The sequence below is a fragment of the Spermophilus citellus genome, assembly GCF_964194105.1.
Source record: "Spermophilus citellus genome assembly, chromosome: 15".
NCBI lineage: Eukaryota > Metazoa > Chordata > Mammalia > Rodentia > Sciuridae > Spermophilus > Spermophilus citellus.
In genome coordinates, this window is record NC_138195.1 from 62,663,420 (window position 1) to 62,688,403 (window position 24,984).

General features: G+C 41.0%; 1 pseudogene across 1 annotated transcript; it reads left to right on the forward strand.

The window, feature by feature from the left end:
• Positions 1-6,075: 6,075 nt before the first annotated feature.
• Positions 6,076-6,597, forward strand: LOC308634408 (peptidyl-prolyl cis-trans isomerase H-like; annotated as a pseudogene). The gene has a single exon. The product of its transcript is annotated as a peptidyl-prolyl cis-trans isomerase H-like (transcript).
• The last annotated feature ends 18,387 nt before the right edge of the window (positions 6,598-24,984 follow it).

Here is a 24,984-nt window from a genome sequence, read left to right on the forward strand (position 1 = left end):
AGATAACTGAGAAGCCTAGTGATAACAATTAGTCACTGGCATGAGGCATCTAAAAAGGTTAACCTCAGGTATTCCCCATCATCACTATGGTTCTGGTGACTGAACTCTGGGGTGTTCTACTGAGCTACATCCCCAAATTTTTTTTTAATTTGTTTTTAGTTGTTGATGGACCTTTATTTTATTTGCTTATTTATATGTGGTGCTGGGAATGGAACCCAGTGCCTCACATGTACAAGGCAGGCGCTCTGCCATTGAGCTACTACTCCAGCCCCATCCCCAACCTTTTTAAAAAATGTTTTGAGACAGGGTCTCACTTAATTGCCAATGCTGGCCTTGAACTTTCAATCCTTCTGCCTTAGCCTCTCAAGTTGCTGGGGTTACAGGTGAGTACCACCATGCCTGGCAACCTTAAGTATTTCTGATTCAATTGTCAAGGGCATCCCTATGGTGACGGAAGCATGAGGATGGCTGAGCCTGAAGTTAAAATACTTTGGAACTCTGCTGTTCCTCTTATTCTAATACCATGTCCACCAGGCACCTCAGATTTTCAGAGACCAGTCCCTAGGAGACACTGCCTGTGTCTTGTATGTTTCATCCTGGTCTTGCTGGCAACCATGGTGAATTAGTAAAATGATCTGTTTGCCTTTCCTGAAATTTGATCACTAGGTGAGAATGTGCTGATTATGAGCCACAAGGATACTAGCCTGTCCTTATGCCTGCAAAAGAGCTGTAGTTATCACTGTAACTTAATAAGTGGGCATTCTGAAACCTCCCATTTTATGGGAAATCTTTATTTAGTTGCTCTTCAAGGACTGCGGAGAGCAAGAGAGCATTCAGAGCAGAAGGCCAGCTTCAACTGCTTTTTTCTGAGAGGACTCGTCTGAGGACAAGATCTGTGTACTTGTCTTCTGTTGACTTCTTTATTCTTCGTTATCCCGCATTTAGCCGATGAGAACATGGTGGTTGAGTGCCTCTATTCTATTTCATTTGTTCATTCTGCAAGGCTATAATAACCACCACATAGCTCTGATGTTAAATTGGGTGTCATTCTTTTTTCACTGAGTTTTAATTACGTAAATACAAATCCTTAAAGGATAACAACTCAGTGGATTTTCATACATATATACTTCTGTGTGACTACCATCTATACCACTTAGAAATTTCCATCTCCCTAGAAAGAGCAGTTCTCTCTCCCTCCCCCCACCTCTCTCTTCCCAGTCAATATATCCCCCAGAGGCAACCCTCTCCTAACATGTACCTACAGTGTTTTTAACATTAGCCATTCTGGTGGGAGTAGAGTAGCATTTCACTATATGATATAATTCTTAACAAAGGTTGTTGAGGTTGCAGCTAATGTGCTGCCTCTGTCCACAGACTGCTAAAAGGAGGCAAGTAGCAAGGGTTTCATGACTGGCTGAATAAATCAAGCAGCTGTGATTTTTGTATTATTTTGACAGTGATAATTCAAATTGAAACTATTTTCTCACTTGCAAATATGAAAACATCTACTGCTATACAGCTAACTAAAATCCTGAGATAATATATTAAAATCAGAAAAGATTAGCATTTAGAACAAATATTCCATTTCATTGAGTCCACGGATAATTACTGTGGGTGATCCTGTGCTACCTTAATAAAGAAGATGTGGCTTCTGCCCTTGTGGAGTTTGAACTACTTTTATAAGAAGTCATTTACTTGTGAATACAATCAATCACTAATTTAATTTAACAACTTGAGATTTCTGAAAGGCTTTAAGCTTTTCTGTACCCTGCTACGGGTCCAGATTTGATTAGTTGTTTACCTCAGTGTGAAATTTATGTCAATTAATGGTTCTTTCTCTTCCCTCTTATGTTAATTACTCAAAAACATGACTTCCAGCTCTTCTACAGAAATTTCCATGTTGGCTGTCCATTTTGAATTCCCATGAGTGCTTGATTATTTTCTGAATTTTACATCTTTTTTTATATATATATATAGCAGTAGCAACCTGTCCTTGTCCTTCTATTCTGTCATTTGTGCTGCCTTATTTCTTTGCTTCAAGTACTTGGTAATCCTTGGCTGTCCTTCCATATTTAAGAGTAATGCACTAAGCCAGGCATGGTGGCACACACCTATAATCTCAGCAATTTGGAAGGCTGAAACAGTAGGATCATGAGTTAAAGCCTGCCTCAGTAAAAGTGAGGTGCTAATCAACTCAGTGAGACCCTGTCTCCAAATAAAATACAAAATAGGGCTGGGGATTTGGCTCAGTGGTCAAGTGCCCCTGAGTTCAATCCAAGATACCCACCCCCAAAAAAGAGTAAAGCACTAAAAAGGTGACTGGGGGCTCTATAGGGATGAGACACTGTCAATTGGTGGGCTTCACTGTAGGGGGAAAGTGTAAGAAGCCAGCTTTTCTTATGAGGAAAGTATCCATAAGTCAGGATCTGTAGTAAGTCATCTTTTTCAAGAAACCACAAAATTTTAGTGGCATATAGTGTAACCACTTATTTCTTGCTTTCCCCATCTGCAGGCAGGGCTCTCTTGGGCTTGACTCAGGTCTGCTCCACATGCCTCTGATCTACCTTAGACCAATATATACACATGGTATATTCTTCTCATGATAAAAAACAGAACAAGAGACCAAACCAACCATGCAAACCCATGTCAAGTCTCTGCATATTTCTTGTTTGCTAACAAGGCCAAGCAATTCACATGGTCAGCCGTAAAGCCAAGAGGTGAAGCAGTATATTCTCCCCAACATGAGGCCATGAGAAAGATAGGCATGTGAACTTCTATTACAGAGGAGTTAAGAACTGAATTCTATAAACCATTCTAATATTCTCTTTTATCTCAAGCCACTCAATATTTCTCCAAAACAATCTTCTAATCTACTGCCAGGGGGATAGGCCAAGCTACAGGTGTTCTTAGGTGAGGTAGAGGAGGGGCTTCTGACTCTCCTTGACCAATAACAGCAGTGTTTCTCTGCTCCTGTTTCCAATCTAGTGCTCTCTGCTATCCTCCTCATGATTTGTGTTAACTCCTGAGTTTCTCACATTCTGTTTCTCCAAAGAATACAGCTCTGGTGTCCTGTGGGGGTAAAGGAGGGAGCCTGTGTGGTTGCTGGAGGTGGTGTGGGTCTAAGTGCCCACTGTTCTCACCCCATCTTCTGAGGTGTCCGTGCCTGCCAGACTGCCTCCTTAGCTTCCCATCTCCACCTGCTTGCATTCTTGTCTTTCTTTTCTCTGCTAAATTGGTTGCATTCCATCATCTGCTTTCTGTCCTCATATGGAGCAGTTTGGATTTACATTTCCTCAAAGATGAAGTTCGTGGTGTTTCTTTCCTCACTGTTTTGTCTTGTTCTGCAGTTAATTCCAATCAATAGAGAAGATATCAAGGTATTTTACTCTCCACCTTAATATTGGAAAGCCAAGGGGGAAAATGCAAGTGTGTGTGTGTGTGTGTGTGTGTGTGTGTGTGTGTGTGTGTGTTGCTGGACATCAATCAAGGTCAGAGCTTCATGCATGCCAGGCAAACAGTCTACCACTGAGTTACACCCCGGACCCCTAAACACAATTTTTAAAGCTATTATTTGTTAATTGCTTGCCATGTATCAGGAACTTTGCTAAGCAATTTACACTCGTTATCCCCATAAAACCTCTAAGAACTAGGTATAACTATACCTATTTTTTGGATGATGAATTGGGAACTAAATGAAGTGAAGTAATTTAGCTAAGGCTAGTAAACCTGTAAATGATGACATCAAGATTAGAGCCCATGGTTATGGCTCAGTGGTAGAGTGCTTGCCTGGCATATGTGAGGCACTGGGTTCGATCCCCAGCACCACATAAAAATAAACAAATAAAGTTATTGTGTCCATCTACAACTAAAAATATATATATTTTTTAAAAAGATTAGGGCTGGGGTTGTGGTTCAGTGGTAGAGTGCTTGCCTCCAACTTGTGAGGCACAGGGTTCGATCCTCAGCACCACATAAAAAATAAATAAATAAAAAGAATAAAGTTATTGTGTTCATTTACAACTAAAAATATTCTTTTTTTTTTTTTTTTTTTTTTTTTTTTTTTTTTTTGGTGCTGAGGATTGAACTCAGGGCCTTGTGCATGCAAGACAAGCACTCTACCAACTGAGCTATATCCCCAGCCCATAGAAATATTCTTAAAAAAAAAAAGATTAGAGTCCAATATCCATCTAGGAGTCTACATTGTGGGTAAATTTTTATTGGGGTGAACACTAATCAGTGCCTAGGAAAGCTTGCAGTGAGGTAAGGACTCTAAAGAAGGTGATAACAAGGGCTGGGGCTATAGCTCAGTTGGAAGAGCGCTTGCCTCAAATGCACAAGGTCCTGGATTCAATCCCCAGCACCACAGAATGTGATAATAAGGGAAATGGAGAGGAGCAGCAGGCCACTTCCCTTATCTACAATCTTCAGGTGAGGATCAAATCAAAGTGACCTTGGCTATAAAATAAAAGAATGTGCTGCTCATAAAACATCTGGGGAAACCCACCTGTACAGTGGCTGTGCAACCTATCCTATATGTCCCCCCAGCTTGAAGGCATGGTGGCCAGGCCTCATGCTTGCTGGTTAGGGAAACACAGAGGAGGGTCCAGCTTCCCAGTCTGTTTCCTGGATTCCATCGAGAAGGGATTCTCCTTTTATTTAGGTTGTTACACTTCCTACCAAAAATGACATTGGAGAATATACTCCCTTACATGCCATGGTTACCAAGCTCTTTTAGATTTCCTGAATTCTGCCTATACTTTTGAATATAGAGCTTAGGAAAATGGAGGATTTCTTTTGTATCCTACTCTCTCCTCCTAGAATTTGACTTTCTTTGGATACTGACAAACCTGACCTTTTCTGCAGAATATAATCATTTTCTAAAAATGCAGGAAATTGGAGAAACAATAAAATTCCATGTAGGTTTTTACTTTGCCAACTTAGACACAAACTAAGAAAGCCTCAGAATACCATGGGTTCTAAAAATACCATATATACAATATAAATTTATTGTCTATTATTTATAAAAATAAATTATGACAGTATTATGTATTATGATTTTAAATTTTCAAACAAAACAGGAAAAAATGAAAAGTATTTTTTTTCTGCCCTGCCCTCTTCTCTCCTCTTTTCACCAATATTATATGCTGCTTATAAAAACTTCAATTGATAGCTAGACGTGGTGCCTCACGCCTGGAATCCCAGCAACTTGGGAAGCTGAGGTAAAAGGATCACAAGTTCGAAGTCAGCCTCAGCAATTTAGCAAGGCCCTAAGCAATTTAGCAAGGCCCTAAGCAACTTAGCAAGACCCTGTCTCAAAAAATAAAAAGGGCTGGGGATGTGACTCAGTGGAAAAAGCACCCCTGGGTTCAATCCAGGGTACAAAAAAAAAAAAGAATTAAATATATAAAATGCTTAGCTTTTTGCCTGGTACACTTAATTACTCATTAAATATTAACTTTTAATTTTTATTTGTATCAATAAAACTAATAAATGGTCCTTATAATTTACATTGCTTTTTGAGAAAGCAAAAATAGGATTAATTTAGAAGATACCAATTAGTTAAGAGAAATTAAATCATTATCACTTAAAGCCAATGACTCTACTAGACAGGTCAGTTAATGAAAATTTATTTTAGTGTGTGGAGAATTTTATATTGAGCTAGTTACATGAGAAAATTCAAATAATTTGCATTTTAAATAGTTGTGAACAGGCTCTCTGAGGCCCCAAAAGGAAGACATTAACTAGTAATTAGAAAAATCAATCTCTTAGCTGAAAGGTTGTGTTTTGTATATGTTGGGGTTCTGCTCGATTTGTTTTGTTTTCTTGCAGTGCTGGTGGGGTTGATCCCTGTGTGGCATGCATGCTAGCCCACTGCCCTACCCCAGCACCCCTTGGCTGAAAGTGTTAGCAGTTTCACTTGCTCTTGTATCCTCTGGCCTGAAGCAGAAGCTGGAGACAGAGCAGAAGTATGTGGGTTCCACTTAGGACCTTGTGAGGACTGGCAACACCCCAAGGCAGGGCCTGTATCCTGGCAATTTAATATCATGAATATCCTTCTGCTTTGGGGTCACGGACATGGTGGTGGCAAATTCAAGCTCTGTCAACACATTGTGTTCTTTGATGTCAGCTTTTTCAACCAGGAAGTTGGTCACATGAAGATGCAGCTGTTTGCAGACATTGTACCTAAGACCACCAAGAACTTTAGGCAGTTCTGTACTGGAGAATTCAGAAAAGATGGGGTGCCCATAGGAAACAAAGGGGGAGCACCTTCCTCGTAGTCATAAAGGATTTCATGATTTAGGGTAGAGATATTGTTAATGGAGGTAGTACTTGAGTTGTCAGTATTTACTTGGGGGCCATTTGCTGATGAAAAATTTAAACTTAGACACTTGGCTCCAGGCCTCTTTCTATGGTAAGCAGTGGTCCCAGTGCAAATAACCACCAGTTCTTCATCACATGCTATAAGTGTGATTGGCTTGGTGGGAAGCATTTGTAGTGCTTGGAAAAACCATTAATAGATTCCTTGTGATTAAAAAGATTGAGAAGTTTCCCACAGGCCCCAACAATAAGCCCAAGCTGCATGTGGTAGAGATATAGTGTAAAGAGATATAGTCCAGACCAAGACTGAATCAGATAATCCCTTGTTCTGGGTGATGGTCTTGAGTCAGACAAACTGGACTGGCCTCTGTGTTTATTCTCCTGCCTGCTGTGGCCCCCAGCTGATCAAGAGACCCTGGAAGTATCACAGATTTAAAACCACAATTGTCTGTGTTTAAATTTTCTTTTTTAAATATTTTTTAGTTGTTGATGTAACTTTATTTTTTATTTATTTATACGCGGTGCTGAGGATCAAACCCAGTGCCTCACACATGCTAGGCAAGAGCTCTGCCACTAAGCCACAACCCCAGCCTGGTGTGTTTAATTTTTCAACTAAAAATATAGGGTTTTGTGTGTGGGTTTAAAATACATGCACACACACAAACACACACACACACATATATAATGAATATCCTCCCACCAGTGATTACTATCTCTCTTATAGCTTAGGAAACTGGGGCTCAGAGATCAAGTCACTTAGGCTTTCTGGTTTACATCCTCAGAAAACAAGAGAGGCAGATTGAAGTAAAGGGGCAGGGAAGCAGGCAGGCAGGTTGTCAGCGGCAGGGGAGGAGGGCTAGCTGGGGAGCCTGGAACAGAAATAGGTAGGATCCCGCAGGCATATACTGGACAAAGGCAAGAACCCAGTCTAAGAGCAGCAAGGTGTAGCCTAGGCTTTGCTGTTTTTCAATACACTACGGAGATTCTAGTTCCAGGGAGGAAACATTGAACTGCCAAGTTCTTGAGAACAGACACCAAGGCCAGCAGCATTGGGAATTTGGGAAGCTGGGAACTTGTTAGAAATGCACAATTGCAGAATGCACCCTGACTTTATTGAACTCAGATCTTCGTTTTAACAGACCCCCCCAGATCTGTGCATATTACAATTTGAGGCACACTCAGCAGAGCCCCTAATGAACACCTAATCCCTGATAATTTTCCCCACAGGGAAGAGCTCATGATTTCTCAAGAGGAAGTACGTGTTGCTGCTCTCAGGAGGAAGAGAAATGGATTCTAGGAGAGCCCATGTGGGCAGCCCTGGATGCCAGCACTGGCCAGTCTCCGCCAGCCTGCCTCCCCCATCTGCAGTCAGGGCACGTAGACAGACAATTCCGGTTGGCACAAGAACAAATTTTTTTTCATTCTAGGTTGGATTTATCAGGGGCTTCTGACACCTGGAAGATCTGAGAGAAGCTTTTGCTGTAAAATCCTTGATCTTTTTAAACTGCTGAACATTAGAAACCCTTTCCTCTCCTCTTACACAACTCTTTGGACAATGGAGGGATGCTAAGCCAGCAGCTGCGTTCCTTTTCTCAGTGCGCCTCTCTCCCAGGGATCAGCTATAGATTCATTGCTATATTAAGGGGATGATGAAGATGAAAGTTTTGTCAGGGCTTGAATCCAGGTGCCAGGGGACAAAGCAAGAACCTGGCTTTGACAACACAAAGGCTCCAAAATGGGAAAAGAGTGACATGAACACTGGAACTGCCAAGGAGGGCAGCCCCACCTGCCTTCATCTGGCCCTGCCTCAACAGGAGTCTTCTATAAGGAGGACCTTTTTGAACATTTTTTGCCCCTTCAGAAACCTGGCTACTCTTTGCATCCAGGCCCACAGATGGGCTGTCAGAGTAGGGCGTGTGGACCGCTATCCTTGGTCCTGAACCATCCTCATGTGTTGTGGCAATAATTCACAACCTCACAGAATCAATGAGGAAGTGTCATAAAAGGACTTGTTGCAAAGCTTTGCCCCCAGACAGCCTGCCTCAATGGGTCTCTGCTTTTTTTTTCCTTACAGTACTGGGGATTGAACCCAGGTCTTGCACATGCTAAAAGTGTTATACCACTGAGATACATCCCCAACCCGTTTTTATTTATTTATTTGTTTGTTTTTGTTTTGAGAAAGGGCCTCACTAGATTGTCCAGGCTGGCCTCCTTGCTACCCTCCTGCTTTAGCCTCCCAAGCACCTGGAATTACAGGTGTGTGCCCCATGACTAGACATTTCCTGAATTTTTTTTTTTTTTTAATCTTGAGACAGGGTTTTGCTAAATTGCTTAGGGCCTCGCCAAGTTGCTGAGGCTGGTCTCAAATTTGCAATCTTGCTGCCTCAGCCTGCTGAGTTGCTGGGATTATAGGTGTGCACCACTGCACCCAGCTCCAGTTCCTGAATTTTCAAACAGCAGGAGTCCAGGTGCATCTGAGAGTCAACCCATGGATTAGAGTTTGGCAATCACTCTGATGCAGTATGCTTAGTGTTTGCAAGCTCGTAAGTGGACATCTGCTACCTATTTTCACCCCTACCAGCATCCATTCTATGAACACTGGTTCTCCTAAGGAAGATGACCCCTTCAACACTCTCAGGTTTAGGCAGGATGTTGCCAGGGACAAATGATTCTAATTTGAATGCTTTTTTTAAAAAAACAATTTTACCAAGGATGAAACCTCAAACAACCCTGATCTAAACATCACTTGACTGGGAGAGAATAAGAACATGGCTGGGCTTAGGGGGCCCTGACAGTATCAGTGTCAAATACCACAAGCAGACGTGTCCTGGGTTGTTACCAAATTGTTCACAGATGTTCTTCATTTTTATTTTCCATCTCATTGAAAATTGTTGCTACTCTTGCTCTGTCCCTGATCTCTTTGATTCCGCTACCTGGTTTCCATGGATAATCTCACTGAAGCTTTGTTTCTGACATTTACTGTGTGTCTTCTCTAAGGACCTGGGGCAGTGTGGTCCCCTCCATCAGCACACTGGGCTTAAGGTTAGCTCCCTCCTGTGTCTGAGGGATATTTACATTCCCAGGAGTATTGGATGCACTACAAAAATCCTGAAAGATCAAAGGCCTCGGGACTGAAGGGAATAATCCCCCAGTGGTATAATTCTAGAGCATCGTTTCTCTGAGTAGGAGGAATATTTGGGAGTAAGGAAGCAGAACAAAATCCCTGTATCCCATTCCATGTGATTTTGAGAGAATCCCTGTCTGCCTGGGGTAGGGGAAAAGTTCTTATTAGCAGGCATTAAAGTGGGTCAATGTTGGCATTGCAAGAGAAGGGAGAATTGCTTGGCAGAAGTTCCAGGGCAGAGGTAATTAGACAGAAGGCAAGAGCCCAGATGAGAGACTTCTGAGGAGATCTGAAAAGCCAGGATAAAACATGAAAGGAAGCTATTTTTAGGAATGTGATCGGATTGCAGGACAAGCAGATCTAGGCATCTGGAAATGGTCGTTAGAAAAGGTTGAAAGGAAAAGAGTGTTAGGAAAAGTTATGGTGTTTTAAATGACTGTCAAGAGATGTGCAACTTTTAACAATTCTGGGTGGCCAGATGCCCTGAGCTATATGCAAAACTCAGGAAAAGGATATATCCCTTCTTGGACAAAGGTTGCACTTCTAATTGGGTACAAAGTCATTAGATCATGAACATCATATTACACTGACCTTTTAAAATGTCACAGCTGAAAATCAGGAGGAGAAAGGGAGCACACTCTGGGGGCTCATCATGATCTGATTCTGGGCCTGGGGAGTGGTTATAAGAGAGCTCACCTCAAATCATTTGTTAAACTATACCTTGGTGCTATTTAGACTTTTCTATTTCATAATAAAACCATAAAAAATAGTCAAGTGCTAGCAGAGAAATATTCTGAGTCATTGAAAAAGGAAAGGAAGTCAGGGGAAAAGATGGAGCATCATCTAAGGAGGTGTTATTATATGGGTATTATAAAACTTGTTTATAGTCGAGTGTGGTAGTATATGCATGTAATACCAGCAAGTCAGGAGGCTGAAGCTAAAGGATCACAAGGCCAGCCTCTGCAATTTAGTGAGACCCCAAGCAACTCAGTGAGATCCTATCTCAAAAAATTTTTTAAAAAGGGGTGTGTGAGGGGCTGGGGATGTGGCTCAAGTGGTAGCGCGCTCGCCTGGCATGCATGCGGCCCGGGTTCGATCCTCAGCACCACATACCAACAAAGATGTTGTGTCCGCCGAAAACTAAAAAGTAAATATTAAAAAATTCTCTCTCTCTCTCTTTCTCTTTAAAAAAAAGGGGGGGGTGTGGAGGGGTGGATGTGGGTGTAGTGTAGTGATTGAGCACCCTGGGTTCAATTTTTGGAACAACAACAAAAAAAAAAGAAAAATAAATCTTATCTACAAGAAGTATTTATTTGGGAAAGTGTTGATGATATGGTGTGAAATGAAAAAGACTACAAGTATATGTGTAAAATATCTATAAAAACAATATGTATGAGAAAAGGATTGAAACCAGAGGTGCTATCACCACACACCTCACATTCTCTCCCTAATATGAAGAGAGGTGGTTTGGTAAGCACTAGCTGGTTTGGTACAATAAACATGGTATTATGGGTAAAAGCATGTTTAAGGTTTTGGGGGTCCAATCCCTCCTTTGCCACTTACTAATAGACAAATTGCTTCAATATTTGTTATCTATGAAGTGGGGATTAATTATGTTGTTGGGGAAATAAGTTCCGGACAAAATTTATGATTTACTTAAAATGTTCCTAGATTGGCTTCATGGTTTAAGTAGGCCTTATTTATTAGAACAACCCCAGGTCAAGATGCAGGACATTTTCATAATCGGAACATTTTCCTTTTGGACCATGACTTGCTGCTATTCTCTCCCTTTCTTTTTTATTTGTTTTTAGTGTTGTTGCTTGATAATGGGGAAAGTTGGGAAGGGTGAATTGGGGATCATGCCATACCCTGGGACAGGAAGATGTACCTACCTAGCTGAGTCTATTCTGTTCTGCAGTGGGATCACCTCCTTGTCTCACCAGTTGGCTGGCCAGGAGCAAATCCTGTGACTCAACCCTTGGATCCTATGTAAGGAGATAAACTTTGGCAGTACTGGAAATCAAAAAACTTCTCTGGCTTAATCACCAGTATAGAAATATTTTGAACCTATCATATCTTTAAAACCAAAATTTTCTCTTTGAATCTTGTTAATTAACTTGACCCATGGTTGTCTTTCAATTTGTGTGTGTGTTGGAGGGGCATTGTTAAAGCTCTAACCCAGGGCCTTGAGCATGCTAGGCAAGTAATTTACCACTGAGATACATCTGCAGCCCTGTGGTTGTCTTTCCAAAAGAGAACATTCATGATGAGGTTTAGCTGAGGAAAATTCCCAGTACCTGCACACTTCCTCACTACATCCCAGGTCAGAGGAACACAGAACTTTGAAAGAGTTCTCTAGAATTCCTGCATGTTATTTTGGAGACTGGAGGAGAACAGAATAGCAGTCCAGACTTGGGTTCTCACTCTGTAGTTTAATATAGCTGTAGAGTTCAAATCAAGGCACTTCACATCTTTAGCCCTGGCTTTCCACTTTCAAGTGGGGTTTATTCCACTCTAGGGACTTTAAGATGTGAGAAGGCTATTACAATTTAAGCCAAATCAGGCAAAATGTTAATTTTTTGTTGTTGTTGTTGTTGTTTGTACTGGGAATTGAATTCAAGGACACTTTACCAGGAAGATACATCCCTAGCTCTTTTTATTTTATTTTTTAATTTTGAGACAGGGCCTGGCTAAGTTGCAGAAGCTAGCCTTGAACCTGCAATCCTCCTGCCTCAGCCTCCCAAGTCGTTGGGATTCCGGGTGTGCACCACCACACCTGGCCAATCCAGGTCAAATGTAAATGTGCTGGGACTGAGTGTGGAGGTGGGATGAGCTCACAGAGGCCAAGTACTAGAAGTGAAGCAGAGTAGGGCTTGGGGAAACTTTTCTCCCATTTGTCTCTCTCGGGGCAGTGTAAGCGTGTCTTTTGAATGGTTATACTTCTCATAGGATTGCTCCATTCTCTTTCCTCAGAACCCTGACCTCACAATTTGAGTGCTCAATGTGACCTGTTGGTCTTTCAACTCAGCTCCTGAGGACGTTTGATTATTGCATATGTGTTAGGGTATTTCAAGATGAAACGAATTGGCTCAGTTTGGCTAAAGTATCCTCACTAGTCCAGTGGTTGCAAGAGTGCAAGAATGTCCTGGATGAGGCTTGACTGGAGGAGGCAATGAAGTGCATCTCATGCCCGAATAATACACCTTATCTGACTAGGATCACACGACAGAATTATGAAATTGTTTTAGAAATCATCAAATGCATATTTAAGTTACTCTAACTATGATTTAAAATCATTAGGAGATTTAAAGTCGGAAAAACATTGGGGTCAAGAGACACCCTGAAGGAGCTCCCAGTGGTCAAATCTGGTACAATTTGAGCAACAAAAGAAATATCGATGGTAATGGATTCCTTCCCACAGAAAAATAAATATCCATGGGTCCTCAGTGATGCAAATAGTTGAATGAATTTTAAAATATTGGAGAAGGGAAAACTATTTCAATAGGATTTGAATTAATAAAAACAGAAGAAAAAATATAAATATAAAACAACTACAGTAATAATTATTATAAGCCAGGATGCTATGAACTGAATGTTTAGGTCCCCCCAAATTCCTATGTTGAAATCTAACACTAGTGTGATGGTATTAGGAGGTGAGGCCTTTGGTTGGTGATTAAGTTATGAGGGCTTTGGGATTATTGCTCTTACGAGAGTCTATTAAGAGCTTCCCTGCTCTTTCCATGTGAGGACAGTGAGAAGTTGCCCTCTATAAACCAGAAAGGGGCCCTCACTAGACACCAAATCTGCTGGCATCTTGCTCCTAGACTCCCAGACTCCAGAACTGTGAAAAATAAATTTTTGTTATCTATAATATTCCTAATTTGTGGTGCTTTGTAACAGTAGCCCAAGCAGACTTCGAGAATCATCATGAATACTAAAATCAGTGGATAGATGTATGATAGAAACAGGACTTAAAGTATACCTCCATAAGGTACTTGCAAAGGAAAAAAGAGCATCTTTACATTGGAAAAATCTCCCAGATACCAACTTAACTAATTATACAACATGAGCATCACTACTAATGTGCCATGTCAACATCATCTGCCTCCTGATACGATACAATGAGAAAGGCACAGCGTCATTTCTGTGGGTTTTATGGTTGTGGTCATTGTGGTTTTTTTTTTTTTAATATTTTTAGTTGTAGATAGACACATCATCTTTATTTTATTTATTTATTTTTATGTAGTGCTGAGGATCAAACCCAGCACCTCATTCGTGCGAGGCAAGTACTCTACCAGTGAGCCACAACCCCAGCATCATTGTGGTTTTAATGTACAATCTGACTGGGCACGGTGGTGCACACCTGCAATGCCACCTGTGATCCCAGGAACTGGGAAGGCTGAAGAAGGAGAATCACAAGTTCAAGGCCAGCCTGGGCAACTTAAAGAGACCTTGTCTTGAAATAAAATTAAAGAAAGGCTGAGGATGTGGCTCAGCCATAGAGTGCTTGCCTAGCATGTATGAGGTCTATAAATTACTGGATAGTGCTCTTCAAAAGCGTCAAGGTCATGAAAGACTGAGGAATTCTATCAGACTGGAGGACATTAAGGAGACATGAAAACTGAATGTGATGTATGATGCTGGATTTGATCTTGAGCCAGAGAAATGGCATTAGTGAGATAATTGGAAACATTTTAATAAGGTCAGTGGATTACTTCATAGTGTTATGTCAATACTAATTTCCTGGTTTTGGTAATTGTCCTGTGGCTATGTATGATGTTAACATGTGGGGAAGCTGGGGAATGGATATACTGGAATTATTTGTACTATTTATGTATTTTTTTTTCTTTTAAACAGTACTACTCATCAAATCCAGGGCCTTGTGCATGCTAGGCAAGAACTCTACTACTGAGCTACATCCCCAGCCTGCAATATTATTTTTAAGCCTTATGTTACTTCACAATTCAAAATTTACTTAAAAATAAAACAAGAGTGCTCATTAGTACTGATATGGATTGGTAATTGTCTCTAAAACATTATATATTTTGAGGGGATGGTACTGGGGATTAAACTCAGGGGCACTCAACCACTAAGCCACATTCCCAGCCCTATTTTGTATGTTATTTAGAGACAGGGGCTCACTGAGTTGTTTAGTGCCTCGCTTTTGCTGAGGCTGGTTTTGAACTCCAAATCCTCCTGACTCAGCCTCCTGAGCCACTGGGATTACAAGTGTGCACTACCACATCCAGCTTCTAAAATATATTATTGAGTAAAAAAGCAAGGGAAAAGTCACATAAAGAAATATGTCACCCTTTGTGTAAGATAAGGTGATAAATATACACACTCATGTACTTAAATTTATATAAGCTTTTTTTTTTTTTTTGTGGAAGTGCTAGGGATCAAACCCAGGGCCTTACACATGCTAGGCAAGTACTCTACCACTGAGCTACATCCCTGCCTTACATTGGCTATCTCTTGAAGAAAATGCAAGCATTTGATTATAGTGGTTGCCACTGGGGTGAGGAACTGGGAGCCTGACAGTAAAGGTTGGAAGAAAGACTCATGCTTTACCATGTATATTTTTGGCATTGGTTGAGATTTTTAAAATAACGTGAATGCATTATCTTTAGAATGTTATTAAGCTACCAAAATATATTTGTCTTGCAAAATCTGGGCTCATTTTACCAAAGCTTCCTAGGACTGATATGCTCTTTTCCAGCCATTTCCTCCCTACCTAATGTTCCTATCTCTCCAAGCTAAGAACATGTGCTAGTGTGATTAGATTTCTTCCCAAACCCACATTTCCATGGAAACGAAAAAATAAGAGACCAGGAAGGAGAAGCAGAGGAGCAAAGAAAATTGATTGGCTGATTGATGATTATTTGAAACTCATTCTCTGATTTCCACTTATGCTCCATGAATACTTAAAGAAAGGCAAATGAGTAATTCTATCCTGCCATTAAAGAGCAACAGTATTATTACTAAAACAATACAAGTCCTTTTTAGTACTAGGCAAGGTCTGTATCGCTAGGACTAGGACAAAATATTAAAGTCTGTCTCCTTTTTAAATATTGCTGGTACAAAGTGAAGCCTTTTGAGAGATGTTTGACTATAGGGATTAAAAACTTTAAAATGTGCCAAATGGGGACATCAACTATGGCAATATCAAGATGTAGGCAAGCTAGATGAGGGGCATATGCCTGTAATCCCAACAACTCAGGAGGCTGAGACACAAGTTCAAGAATAGCCTCAGCAAATTAGCAAGACCCTAACTGAAATTTTAAAAAAAAAGAGCTAGAGATGTAGCTCAGCAGTACAGCATCATCCTTGGATTCAGTCCTCAATACAAAAAAAAATTATATATATATAAAATTATATAAAATGTTTATATAATATTTTAAAATGATTATATAAAATATATAAAATTGTATGCATATAATATATATGCATATATATACATATATGTGTATATATATACATGTATATATATGTATGTGTGTATACACACACACACACACACATATACACACACAAACACAAACACAAGTTTTCTCCCCCTAAACAAGAGCAGAACTGGGGGGAAATTGTCAAAAATGACCATTTCAAAAAAATTTTTTCAGGGCTCTGGAGATCAATCAAAGCTGCTGGAACTCTGGGTAGGAACAGTGGGAATCTCCAGTCTTCTTGCTGGTGTTTGTTTCCTACCCACCTACCCCCTGCCCAGCTTGACAGCTTTAGTCCTTTTCTCAGGGCAGGACAAGACTAGAAAGCCAGTGTGGTGGCAAGAGGGGGCAAACCTGAATTGGAATGAAGAGTGAAAAGTGTGCGCTTGAGAGCATCGTCAGTGGAAGTAGCCAGCTCAGTGGAAAATGAACATAGAATCCTGCAGCTCTGCTGGCCTGAGGCTGTGGCCCCAGTGGGGTGAGTGATCAGTCAGCCAGAAATTTAATAGGAAGACTCTGGAAATGATAGAGCAAGAGAAGGTCTAAATAAGCTCTCCGCGTGACTCTGGCTGACTAGGAAACTCCGCAGATGTGCAGGGAGACACAGGGAAATGGGAAAGCCGCAGTAGACTTGAGAACCCCAGTAACTCTGCCCTCCGTGCCCCACGCAGTGGCAGCCAGCAGAGGGCAAAAGTGTCAAGGGCTCAAGATGTTTAAACACAACCTCTGCCCACATCCATGGAGGGTCACTAAGTGAAGCAGACACAGGGCAGTCCCTCGGGAAGTCAGGCTGAAAACGCATATAAGAGTTAAAAAACTGAGCGAGGAGTTCTACTTTCAGGTCTGGCTTGTAAGGATCTTGGAAATCAACATTCTAATCTGACAACAAGTAAAGAGCTGAACCCACTGAAAAACCAACAGTTCTTCATAGATCTGTAAAGAGAAGACACGGGCAAACCGCGGCCCCCCAAACCGGAGACACAGGCAGGTGGAATCACAATTCACCATTCACTGGGGTAGAAGCTCAAGCTTCAGGAAGGAGCACCTGGGGGAAGGAAATTGGAAGTGATGCATTGCAGGAGGCTCAGTGTGGAGTCTGAGTTGAAAGCTCCAGGGGGTTGCAGTAACTTGAAGAGGAGTGAGTGTCCCCACAATTTTCTGGGTTTTGAGAGTTTTGAGACTCTACAAGAGTAAGACCTGGGCTGGGAGTGTAGCTCAGTGGTAGAGCAATTGCCCAGCAGGTGCAAGGCCCAGGGTTCAATCCCTAGCACTGCAAGAAAGCAAATAAACAAAGCTGAGAGCTAGTGATAGCACTCTAGAATGCTTCTCCTACCCCACATCTTAGCACCACTTCACTAAAAGCCAATTTATAGCAGTTCCTTTTATCCAATATATCACGTTTGACCAGCAAGAAAAAAATCACAAGGCATACTAAAAGACAAAAAATTTAAAAAATAAAAAATTTGAAGAGACAGCGCAACCATTAAAACCAGACTCAGGGGGCTGGGGATGTGGCTCAAGCGGTAGCGTGCTCGCCTGGCATGCGTGCGGCCCGCGTTCGATCCTCAGCACCACATACCAACAAAGATGTTGTGTCAGCCAATAACTAAAAAAATAAATATTTAAGAAAAAAAAAAAAAAACAGACTCAGGTCAGGCATGGTGACGCACGCCTGTAATCCCAGAGGCTGAGGCAAGAGTTCATAGCTGAAAGCCATCCTCAGAAAAAGCAATTCAGTGAGACCCTGTCTCTAAATAAAATACAAAATAGGGCTGGGATGTGGCTCAGTGATTGAGTGCCCCTGAGTTCAATCTCTAGGAAAACAACAACAATAACAACAACAATCCCGGGCTGGGGATGTGGCTCAAGTGGTAGTGTGCTCACCTAGCATGTGTGAGGCACTGGGTTCGATTTTCGGCACCACATAAAAATAAAGATGTTGTGTCTGGGGCTGGGGATGTGGCTCAAGCGGTAGCGCGCTCGCCTGGCATGCGTGCGGCCCGGGTTCAATCCTCAGCACCACATACAAACAAAGATGTTGTGTCTGCCGATAACTGAAAAATAAATATTAAAAAAAAAGATGTTGTGTCCATCTAAAACTAAAACATAAATATTAAAAAAAAAAAACAACTCAGATATGGCAGGGATGTGGAAATTATCAGACTGGTATTTTAAAGTAATAGCATGCATGAACAGATGGGAAACTCAGATGTTGTGGAGCACGCCTCACATCTCAGTTATTCAGGAGGCTGAGGCTGGAGGATTGGAAGTTATAACCCAGCCTGGGAAACATAGCAAGATCTCCATTTCAAAAAATAAAAAAGGGAAAGAGAACAGATGGGGAATGTAAGCAGAGTGTGGAATTTTAAGAAATAACCAAAAAGAAGCATCAGAGATCCAAAATACTGTAATGGAATGAAAGAATGCCTTTGATGGGCTCATTAGGAGACTGGACCTGGCTGAGGAAAGAATCTTCATATTTTAGATATGTCAATAGAAATCTCCAAAGCTGAAAAGCAAAAAGAAAAATTATGAAGGAGGAGGGGGCTGGGGTTGGGGCTCAGCAGTAGGGCACTTGCCTGGCATGTGTGAGGCACTGGGTTCGATTCTCAGCACTGTGTATAAATAAAGAAATAAAGGTTTATCAACAACTAATTTAAAAAAAAAAAGGAGGCGGAGGAAGAGGAAGAAGGCAAAGAGGAGGAGGAGGAGAAGAAGATATTCAAGAACTGTGGGACAACTAGACACATTGTGAGAACACCAGGAAAAGAAAGGGAGAAAGGAAAGAAGAAATATTTGAAGCAATGACAGTTGAAGCAACAGTGACAGAATTTTCCCAAATTAATGTCAAATCCAAACTCACAGATCTAGGAAGCTCAGACAACATCAACAAGGACAAGTGCCAAAAAAACTATACGTAGGCACACAACCTCCAAACTACAGAATGTCAACAATAAAGAATAATACTGAAAGAAGCCAAAAGGCGGTGGGGGGAGGACCTCACCTGTACAGGTGCACAGAATTACATCCAAGTTTACTGCAGAAACCATGCAGGCAAGAATAGAGTAGAATCGGGCCAGGGCTCTGGCTCAGTGGTAGAGCGCTTGTGAGGCACTGGGTTCCATTCTCAGCACCAAATTTATTTATTTATTTATTTATTTATTTATTTATTTATTTATTTATTTAAAGAGAGAGTGAGAGAGAGAGAGAGAGAGAGAGAGAGAGAGAGAGAGAGAGAGAGAGAGAGAGAGAGAGAGAATTTTTAATATTTATTTTTTAGTTTTCGGCGGACACAACATCTTTGTTTGTATGTGGTGCTGAGGATCGAACCCGGGCCGCACGCATGCCAGGCGAGCGCGCTACCGCTTGAGCCACATCCCCAGCCCCCTTAAATTTTTTTAAAAATGTAGATGGACACAATATCTTTATTTTTCTTTATTTTTATGTGGTGCTGAGGATCGAACCCAGTGCCTCACGCACGCAAGGCAAGCGCTGTACCATGAGTTACAACCCCAACCCCACAGCACCACATTTAAATAAATAAAAAATAAAGGTCCATTCCAACTTTAAAAAAAAAGTGGGTGAGTAGCACACTCTTGTAGTCCCCGAGACTCAGGGAGCTGAGGTAGGGAGACCACATGTTTGAGGACAGCCTCAGCAACTTAGTGAGAACCTATCCCAAAATAAAAAATAAAAAGGGCTGGGATGTAGCTCAGTGGTAAACTGCCCCTGGGTTTAATCCCCAGAGCCAAATACAGTTTTAAAAAATTAAAATGGCTGGGGTGTATGTAGCTCAGTAGCAGAGCACTTCTGAGTTCAATTCCCAATAGCATGTGGGTGCTTACACACACGCACGCACGCACGCACACACGCACACACACACGCATGCACACACACATGCATACAAAGAATAGCATGAAATGAAATGCTTAAAGTGTAGAGGGGAGAGGGAAGCCAATCTATAATCATATAATTATTATCCTGTAAAATGATCCTTCAAAAGTGAAAGGAAAGTCTGGGGGTGTAGCTCAGTGGTAGAGCACTTGCCTAGCATGCCTGAGGCCACGAGTTTGATCCCCAGCACTGGGGGCAGGGTGCGGGGGGTGGGAACAGTGAGAGAAAAATAAACTTCTCAGAAAGTAAAAGAATGGAAACGGATAAACTATGTAAATAACCCAAAGAGAGCTGGAGTGGTTAGATTAATATCAGAGACAAAGTAGATTTTGAGACAAAAAGTAACACTAGAAACAAAGAGGGACACAACATTAGAATAAAATAAAAAGGGCTGGAAATAAAGCTCTATGGTAGAGTGCCTCTGGTTTAGTCCTCAGGAACACAAAAATTAATAAATACATAAAAATAAAAGGGACATCAGAGCTTGCTTTCCTCTCTCTGCTCTCTGCCATGTCAGGATTCAATGAGAAGAAGGTTATGTGCAAATCAGGTGGTCCCTCATCAGACATCAAACCTGCTAATACCTTGATCTTGGGAATTCCTAGCTTTGAGAACTGTAAGAAATATACATATTATATATATTGAACTGGGGATGTGGTTCTACTCCCAGTACCAATATATATATATATATATATATATATATATATATATATATATATATATATATAATCTAATAAGGTATTATATAATGTATTATATAATTAATATATTATATTAAATAATTATAATTATATAATGTATATGCGTTGGTACTGGTAATGGAACCACATCCCTAGTCCTCCCCACTTTCTTTTTTTTTAAATTTTGAGACAGGGTCTCACTAAGTTACTTAGAGCCTCACTAAATTGCTGAGGGTGGTCTTAACTTATGATCCTCCTGCCTCAGACTTCTGAGTTGCTGGGATTACAGGCATACGCTACCACACTGGGAAAAGTAAATTGTTTATTATTTAAGTCACAGTTTATGGTACTTTAGATATCATAATAGTCTAAACAGACTAAGACATTTGCAGAGGGTCAGGTTTTAATATGTGAATAAAAATTCTGCAACAGGATTCTGTTTCTCCTCCTATTCCCACCCCACAAAGACTAGCTTGTTAATGACACCCCAAAAAAAAAAAAAAAAGCTCAGGAACTTCTGCTTTCCATAGAAATTCATTTTTTTTTTCCAATAAGAAAGCTCGACATGACAGAAAATAATGTAATGTCATATTTAATTTAATGTTCCAATTTGCAATTCATAATATTATTCTATTAGAGCCTATCATTCAAAATGTCTCATATCCAAGAATGAATTATTATTTAACTAAGTGTTCAAACCATACTTCAGAAGGACTCATTCATAATACATCACAACATTCTCTAAACGAGAGTGTGGGGGAATGTGGGTCATACTGGCACTTCTTTGTCCTGATTTTTGCTGCAGCTTTATCTCAAAGCCAGCATGCTAAGAGTTGGTACTGAATGTCCTCAGTCAGAAATGGGACTGTAGCCTGCATTTAGGCACATTTTCCATGGCAGGACATAGAGATCTTTGCCCCTAGCTCCTTGATTTTCAGATGAAGAAATGGAGCCATAGAGGTTTAAAAAGATAACGAGAGTTTCTTGCTTAGGAATCATCCCTGCTATTGTATGGTAGGAAAAGAAGAAAGCTGAGGAGCTGGGGCGGGGGGGGGGGGCGGATAAAGATGGTCCCACCACCATCGTCCTGCCATGGGAAGAATTAGATAGTCCCACTTGCATCATCCCACTGAGGGAAGAAATTGTGCAGCATCATCTCCAATATTCTCTCCACCAAGTTCACTAGAGAAGTAGAGGGAAATATCTGGTGGGGACCCTCTCTGAACCCCCAGTTGAGTGTAAGCAGACACTGGTGAAGCCATATAAACCAGCCCTCTTGCCCTTATCTACCTGTTTTAGATGGCAAATATTCCAGTGGTCCTCCAAATCGACCAAACTATTACTCTGAGGATCTCTCTCTGCCCTGGGCTGAACATCCTGAACTGTAAAGTGTGTTTCCTTGGCTTGAAGAAATGATTCAGAGGTTCAAATTGGTGTACTACTTTCTGTTCTGTGAGACCCTAACTAAAAAAAATTAATAAAAATTTTAAAAAGGAATTCGGATGTGGCTCTGTTGTTAAGAGCTCCTGTGTTCTATCCCCAGCACCAGAAAATTAAAAATAAAAATAATACTCTGCTGGGGCTGGGGATGTGGCTCAAGTGGTAGCGCGCTCGCCTGGCATGCGTGCGGCCCGGGTTCGATCCTCAGCACCACATACCAACAAAGATGTTGTGTCCGCCGAGAACTAAAAAATAAATATTAAAAATTCTCTCTCTCTCTCTCTCTCTCTCTCTCTCTCTCTCTCTCTCTCTCTCTCTCTCTCTCCTCTCTCACTCTCTCTTTAAAAAAAAAATAATACTCTGCTTAGATGAATCCCTTGACTTTCCACTTTCTCTGTCCCTCCTTTGCCCTATTCTCTCATGAGTCATTCCAGTCCTCATTGTGATCTGGTGTTTTAGCAGCAAAACTTTTCCCATTGGAAGAGACTCTGAGGTCAGTGTGTTGCTGAAAGCTTGGTCATTGTCCCCGATGCCAATCCAGAAATGAGGACACAGTTTTAGGGAAAAGGAAAAAGAAAGTTTATTGCTTTGCTAACAAAGGGGAAACACAGGGAATTCCTGTCCCCGAGGCTGTGATTCTACCCATCAGCAGGAACAGGGGGCTTTTTAAGAAGGAGACTCAAAGGCTACATTCCACTTGTTCTCTGCTGGAGTTGTATTTCACTTGTTAATTTTGGAAATAGTCATTTCTGAGATCTTCTGGTACCATCCCCAAAATTTGGATTACTTCCTTCCTACGGTTGATATGTACTTGGGGACAGATAACTCAGCCTAGGCCAGGGAAGAAAGATAATCCTGTTTCCCTAAGATTAGAGAGAGGAACAGAATAGGGAGGAGCAGGGAGAGAGAAAGAGAAAGAAACATGTCCATTTTAAATATGGCAGAGGAGCAAGGGTTATATTCAAAGCATAAAGTGGACCACTGTTAGAAGTGGCTTTATCTGAGACTAACCAGAATCCAAGCTTGGTTCAGTGTTGGTATCTGCCCTAACATTTTCCCGTATTTTCATTTAGCTAATACAGGTAACAAGGGATAGTATATTTTGCTTATGCATTTCCTTGGGAGTTAGGCTTATCACATCTAAATTCCATTGATAACTTTTTAACTCTAATAACTGATCACAACAAAGCAATCACCTCATTCCATGGATGACCTCATGGCTATCCAGGAATCAAAGTTTTGCCAACCCCTGCCCTCTCTTGCAAGCCATGCTTTAGGAATCAGAGACAATTTAATGGATCCCACTTGTCACTACCTGAAGACAGTTGAAGTTGGGGGGACACAGTTCAGGACCAGAGCTAAATCTGTCCAGCCTTTTAACACCATCTGCAAGGAGATGGGATCCAACTACAAGGTTACAGAGCACAGTCTCAGGACTGCCCTCACTTCTGATCCAATTGCAACTTGAGAAACTTTCCAAAGTTACCCTAAGGTTCAATAATTCACCCAAAGTAATCACAAACTCTTTGAAAGTTGTTATACTCACAGTTGTTTTTTTTTTTTTTAATTTCAGGGAAAGTATACAGATCAAAATTAACCAAAGGAAAAGATACAGAGAACAAAGTCTCAAGGGTGCTAAATATGAAATTCTTATTGTCCTCAGAATGCTTTACCCTCCCAATACTGACGGTAACATCAATAGAATATCGTCAACCAGGGAAGGTCATCTGAGATTCAGTGTCCAGAGTTTTTACTGAAGCTTCATTACTTAGGATGTGGGTGATGGATCTGTTGTTCAAATGATTGAATTCAGTTTCTATCCCTAGCTCCACTCCCTAAAGGTCAGGTTGAGATCACCTGGCCTAGGGTCCTGTCATGAGTTACCTGCTTAGCATAAACATCAGGAGTGGGCTGAGGATCCCTTATAATAACATGGCTGAGGATCACCATAAATAACAAAGACATTCATGTCACTCAAGAAATTCCAAAGGTTTAGGGGTTTATCTCCAGAAAACCAAGAGCCATACCTTTGTTAAGGCAAGGTCAAATTCTTTACTATACACCTTTTTATCTGCTTATTTTTAGTAGCCACTCTGAGAGTATAGTAGAGGTTAGACACTATACACATTTTATCGAATTCTCACAATAACCCTGCAAAATTGAAAGTCCCATAGTAAAAAGTTTTCTGTTTTAAGAAAGTGATGGATGGGGTAACAGATGGGATATGCAAGGGGTATTATGAGGCCAAATGGGTAGATCCAAGAAAGCCTCGTTAAGAAGGTAACATTGGGAGAAAAGACTTGAAGGAGGTAGGCAAAGAAATATATGGATATCTGAGAGAATGTCCCAGCAGAAGAGCCAGCGTATAGCCCAGGGTGGGGGTGTGTCTGGCATGTTCAAGAAACAAGAAGCCCAATGGCAGAAAGGGATGAGCAAGGGGTGAAACAGTAGGAGGTGGCATCAGAAGGATAACAGGGATGAGTGGGGAGAAGAGGAATGCAGGGACATAGACTATATATACAAAGAATACCTACCAATAAGAAAAACACAGGCAATTTAATTGAAAAAAAATGGGTAAAAGACAGGAACAGGCACTTCACAGAAAAGGAAATGGGCAGTAGCCATTTCATCATTAGGCATCAGGGAAATGCAAAGTAAAACCACAATATTATACCACCACACACCCACAGATAGGTTACCATTTAAAGAGCTAAGCAATACCAGGTATTACAAGAGGAACACAAGTCTCCTATCCTCCTGATGGATGTGTAAATTGGTACAAACTGCTTTCAGTTGTACTAACACTAAAAACACTTCACAACCCAGCAATTCCTCTCTTTAATTTACATATTCAACAGAAAACCATGTGTATTTTCAACATTTAGAGCAGAACTCTGCTTAGTATTCAAAAACCAAGAACTACCCAAATACCCAGTAACAGTAAAATGGATAAACAAATTGTTATAGTCTCCCAGGGAGCATTTAGAATGATAAACAATATAGATGAATCTCACAAAAATATTGAGCAAATGAAACCGAATCAAAGAATTCAATACCGTAGGATTCCATTTATGTAAATCTCAAA